Below are 6,000 nucleotides of genomic sequence, written 5' to 3' on the forward strand. Positions count from 1 at the left end.
TTAGACAAAGTAGTCATTGGCATCTGCTGCGTCGGCATGTTCCGCATTGATCGTGAAAGGCCACATCTGGACGGCGAATTTAATCAGGGTCGTTATTAAAATGGAGGGGAAAAAAAGTCTTCTATCGGGGCTTGATCATTTTTATCTTTGTGACTGTCGGGACAAATGACAGGAGAATATTCATTGAAACGCAGTAAAAAGTTTGGATGATGATGAGTCCCCGTGGCATTTCACGCCGTCGCCATTTAGCGCCTTAATACCTCCGACGTGGACAATCAGCCTGAGGTCATTTCACAGGGAAAAAAAAGTTGGATCGTAATCCGCCCGTGAGCTATTTGCTACGACACTTTCAACCATTTTCCAGGTTGTTGTACCAACGTTATCTGATTTTGGCATGCTGTGTTTCTGTGTGAAATAAGCTACATGCCGCCTTGGCTGGGCTCTGTGTGAAACCTAGAACATCATTGTTGGACAAATACTTTATCAAATTAGACGATAATACGTAATGATTGTGAGATGCTGTGCTCTGGATGAAAGTGGCTCCCTTTGCTGGGCTCTGTGTGAAAATATACATTGCTGTGATTTTTAGGGATCTCTGTGTGAAAAAGATTATTTTTATCCTATTCATATTCCAGGGGTAGAGCGACAGGATTGATGATGATCGGCGTTGGCGTGGTTTATAAACGAGCGTGGGCGTGCGTCCCTGCCAAAACGCCCAGAAGGCGATCAATAGCGCTGATGTGCATCTCAGCGATTACGTCTGACCTGCAGCCCGCTCGGCGAGCATCCGCGTGAGTTACTCGTCGCTCCCGTTGTAATTAATACGCAAAGGTGATGAATTTGCCGCCGTTCAGTTTTATCACATTAGACCGGTCGCCTTCGGACAGGAAGCAATTTGCAGGTTGGATTCGGGTTTGCTATTTTGCTTCGGCGGGCAGCGATGCAGCTGTTACTCATAACTGTTTGAGTTTTTTTTTTTTTTTTACCTCTGGTAAGGTGAATTTTAAATCCCAGTATAAATTGAACGTTCACAAAATGAGGTCATTAATCATAGTTAACTTTTTTATTATTTGTATTAGTGCAAAAAAAACATTGGAATGATGCAGAATTTTTTTGAAAATTCAGATGGTGCTCACCATTTTGGTTCATGCCCTAAAATCACATCAAGAACTTCTCCCAATCGTCCAAATTAAACGTGATTCATTTCCGACCCTCTCCAAAAAAAAAAAAAAAAAAATCCAATTGTCGTCATCTCATCTTGTTTAATGGCTCGACGGCGTGCTTCATTGACATGTTAATGAAGTGCATTAAATAGGTTAATCTAATAAAGGGCTGGCGGTGGAATGGGCACAGGCGAATTGCGTGACACGGGTGAGGCGCTCCGCTGGAAAATGATGGATTTCATCCAATCCCAATGAAAACGATCTGAAAAAAGGCTCACGCACGTCTCACCCTATCCTAACCCCCGCCGCTGCCGTGGCCAAATGATCAGACCACCGCCGACTTTTTTTTTCCTGGTAAAAATGGACACGTCTGCACCAAATGGACTCGTTCGAAGATTCATACCCCAAATCCGGTTTAACTAAGCAACACTATTATGTACTTAAAGTCAAATAAACCCGAGATTGCAATATTGGAATCCGTCAAACGGTGTCAGTCAAAAGTGAGTTTTATTATCTCCTCGTGTGTAGCAAATATTGTAACGTTCTCGTCTTAACATTCTTCAATACGAAATCTAGCCGGCGGCGTTTACGCTTTTTGGGTTCAAAGTATTACAATAATTCCCCCCGTAAGATGGAACACATGTCGTGTGGAGCCGATTGGTCGCAGATGAAATGTCACTCAAGTGTCAGCTGCGAGGCAGCGGCGAGTAAATTGAGATAAAACAAATAACATATTGCCTCGGGGGCCCACGCGTGCGGACACATCTGAATCTACCCGAGCACGCCGCCGTCCAATAATCGCAATCCCGGAGCGCTAACGTGACATTTCACAGCACATCAAAAGGTAGATCCTGCGATTTCCTCGCCGACTGTCACACGCGTTGCCGTCTCATATTTATTTCCTTTAAAATTGCTCTCAGTCAAGCGTGGGTGCTAAATCGGTCAAAGGCAGCCATGACGGCGGGCGCTGATTGCAGGCCGCGATTGGATCGGACGCACTTTCACACCGGGAGATCCGTCACGACCGTTTGATCGACTCTTTGAGTATCCTGATGGCAATCCAGGAATGTGTTTTTTGATAAATGTTCACAATGATGGATCCGACAGCAGTACAGCTCTGGAGGAGTTGAGAAGTTTCGATTTTTGGTTGGCGACTATGTCATCAGGTTGGACAAATTGGTGTAAATCGTTCTAATATTCACCTATCGGAGTCGTTCATTTGCAACGGAATGCTTCATTGTGCCTGAAAAAGAATTGAAAGTCAACAGATTATGTTTACTTCCAGCACGCAGCTTATCAAAGCGTCATTAGGCGGCCGCCGCTACCGCCGCCGCTGCCGTTTTATATTTGCGCCTAATGATGCGTGTAATATGGCTCCTTTCGCCTTGGATGCGGCGTCCCCCCATCACGGACGGCCAGGCTATTTGGACCGAGCGCCGCGTCGGTTTTGGACGCTGGCGCATGTGCGTGTCATTTACTTTTTCCAAATGATAGCAATGACCCTTACCCAAAATAAGCGCAAGGGCACAACATGTTCATTCCACGTGGGCTGCATCGGATTCACAAAAGGAATTATTAAGCCGGTACAATTGTGGAGGACGTGCTTGATCAAAAAGGAAGTGAAGGTTTCAAATTAAATGGCTCTTAAAAGATTCCTCGAAATAGTTTGAGTTTCAGGTTAAATACAACTGAATAGTATTTTCACTTCTTTGAAGCACTCAACCAAAATAATTTTTTTTTCCAGAAATATTTGCTAAGTGCTTTGTATATTTTTCTACCCAAAAATATTTTTTCTTTTTTATATGAAGAGATCAACTCAGTGATGACGATGAGGAAGTTGCGTTTGACTGAAACAAAGTCAAGTAAGGCGACCTTGGCGCTGCTCACGCAAAGTTTTCTTTGGCTTCCGGCGGCGGCCTGGCGGTCGCGCGGCCAAGCCGACTTGCACCGCGGCGACGACGGCCGCATATGGCGGGGATCAAACAATTAACCTGCCGGTGATCGGCCCCTCCGACGGAGCGTCGTAATTAGAGCTAAGTGGCCCTGAGACTGCCGCCCACTAATTGGGGGTGGGACTTCCTGCAAGCCAGAGTCTGTGCGACCTCTCGCTTCAAGCCACTCCATGACTCTTTGCTTGTTTGATGTAAATAGTCAAAACATTTCCTATAGTTCGTTTTTTTAATTTTTTTAAACAAAATTGACCTTTTTTTGCGACCAAATTCACTACATTTTGGAGTTGCGTTGACGAGCCGTTTGTCCCTACTACAACCGGTTTTCCACTTGAACAGCAGGTGCCTGGATGGCACTACGGAGGGCAGTCAAACACGAATATTCATTTACAGGTTAGCTAGCGGCGCTAACGGCACTAGCGAGACACACGTCGTCACTTTTTTTTTTTTTTTTTTGCGGCTTTCTGGCTAAAGGCCGATGGAGCATCCCAAGGTCATCTCGCGCTACACCGACTTATGCTAAAAGTCCCAAACAGACCGAGCTGGGCAGCAGCCATCTTAGCTTGTGGCTGAAAGATCACTTCAGATAGTATATTTAAGGGCAAGACAGGGGTAGGGTTTTAAATGAAGGTTTCAAGTCTTGGTTAGGGTTTCAAATAGGCGGGATTTGGTCATCTGGTCCAAAACAAGGCTCGTAAGCGTGACAGTGATCTATTTTTATGGATCCTCACCCCTGGAGAGACCACACACACACACAAGTACACCTGCCGGAGGAGACTTTCCAGGTCAGTGAGCCCAAGGTGAAGCCGGAGCTACCAGGAAAACATCTGGAAATGTCAGTGCTTCCCTCAGGAGCCGCTATGGGAGGGGAGGGGCTATAGCGTCAGGTCGGGACCACCGGGGCGGGGTACTCGTTGTGAGCCTTATTGATTGCGGCAACCGATTTGCGGCGACCGGCGGGCAAACAAGATGGATGGACTTGTCAGCGCTTGTCATCGCGCCAGCCCCTGTTGATGCCCCGCCGCCGGGTCCGGGTTAAGTGAGGAGGACTTTAGAAGCAACAAATGACGACTGGCAAAGACGTCCTGTCAAAAGTGACCTCGGGAAGGCGACCAATCGCAATTTTAAATATCAAATTAAAATGGATGTTTTGGGGGTTTTCAACTTTTTAATGGCTAAGTCACCTTTCGCCAACCTCCAAAGCAGAACACCTGCTCAGCCAGCACAATTTACATTGCAGATAGAGCAAGGGGAAAAAAAAAAAAAAAAGTCTACATTACTTCCTATTTCTTCATGTTTTTTGACAAATTATTCATGTTGCCTTTTAAAGTCCCCCGGAGAAAGCAAGCGCAGGAAAAGACGAAGCTCCGTTTTCCCGCCCCCCCTCGGGGGAAAAAGCTCTGCATTAGCCAAACGCTAACATACCATTAATTCCGCGCTAAATAGTATTGACTTCAGCATTTCAAATTGGAGTGTCACTTTTTTGCTATTATCGTTAACCTTGAGCGTCCTTGAAGATTAGCACTTGGTAAAAACACAATTGAGTTGGAAAGAAAAAACGGAGGCCATTTGATCAAACAATTTCTTTCCTGCAATGTGTATGACAAGCGATTGCAGAGCGCAATAAAAACAAACGGAGGAAGAGTTTGTTTCCGAATGGAGGAGAAGAAAAGCCCGGGGTGTTTGCCTAGCAGGGGGTCTGCGGCGGGGGAGTTCTGAGCATGTTGCGCGGCGGGGGGCGGCAAACACCTTGTAGGAGATGGCGGCTCAACCAAAGCTCTTTGTGTATGTGACCACGGGGCTCTTGTCGCTAATTGCTAACGCGACGCCGACTGCAATTGACATTTGTTCCACCGCATGCGCGGGGACAATGATTGCGACGTCACAGGGAATTTAGTCAGAAATCAAAAGTATGACCATATTGTCCATTTTTACTTACAACACAATGCTAACATTAGCATGTGTGCGTTTGAGTTTTTGCTAGCAATTCCACAGAGGACAGACAGCATTACCTAAGATCCTTGTGTGCTATTCCATCACTCACTTTTGTGTGGGTGCGGTTGTGTACGCGTGCGCGTGTCAAGGTGAAGGTGAAGCTACAGGCGACATCAGCTCTTCTCCGATTAGTGGCGCCTCGCTTCAAAGAGATGCTTCAGGTGTACACAACCTGGAACGCATTGACACAGTCTCCCTCCCGGTGCCACAGGGGGCTCCTTGGCTGTGGTTCGTGTGAAGAAATGGAGGGTTTGGAGTGAGCGCCGGGAAAAGGTTTTAGTCGGCAAAAAAACGTTTCCTGGGTGGCACCTTGAGGGCTTTTGCAAGCTGAAATGAATGCGATCGCCTAAACAGTCGTTTAAACTTGCGTTGAATTGCTAAATATGTGATTTGGGGAACAAATTGTAGATGTGATAGTGGAAAGATTTATTTTGAAAGCAGCCCAATATTGACGGGATGCTTCCTGGGTGGTAGAGTTAGCGAGAATTGCTGATTATGTCACGAGAGGGGAGTTTGAAAGAAATAGTAATGTGGTAGACGAAATTCACACACAATATAGTGTTGCGCTAAATGATGTTCTGTCAAGCGTAGCGACGCCTGACAATCTAATTGGAAGTGTGCTAACAATGAAAGCTAACCGGAGTGCGGGTGTGAGATGTCAAAAAGTACAATGGTGAGGAAGAACAGTAATAAATGACTGGATACGAATTTCCCCAAATGACTTTTTATAACAGACTGAACCCACCTCGCGCCCAAAGTCCGCCTGGAAAAGCTCCAGCAAACAAGCAAAGCACTCGAAGATTCCGGCTAGCGCGAAGGAAAGGGAAACGCATTGCGATAGGATGAAAGGCAAGATCCTGGCGGATGAGCCTCGGGCCGGAGACGTTATTATT

Source organism: Syngnathus scovelli, chromosome 15 (genome assembly GCF_024217435.2).
Source record: "Syngnathus scovelli strain Florida chromosome 15, RoL_Ssco_1.2, whole genome shotgun sequence".
NCBI lineage: Eukaryota > Metazoa > Chordata > Actinopteri > Syngnathiformes > Syngnathidae > Syngnathus > Syngnathus scovelli.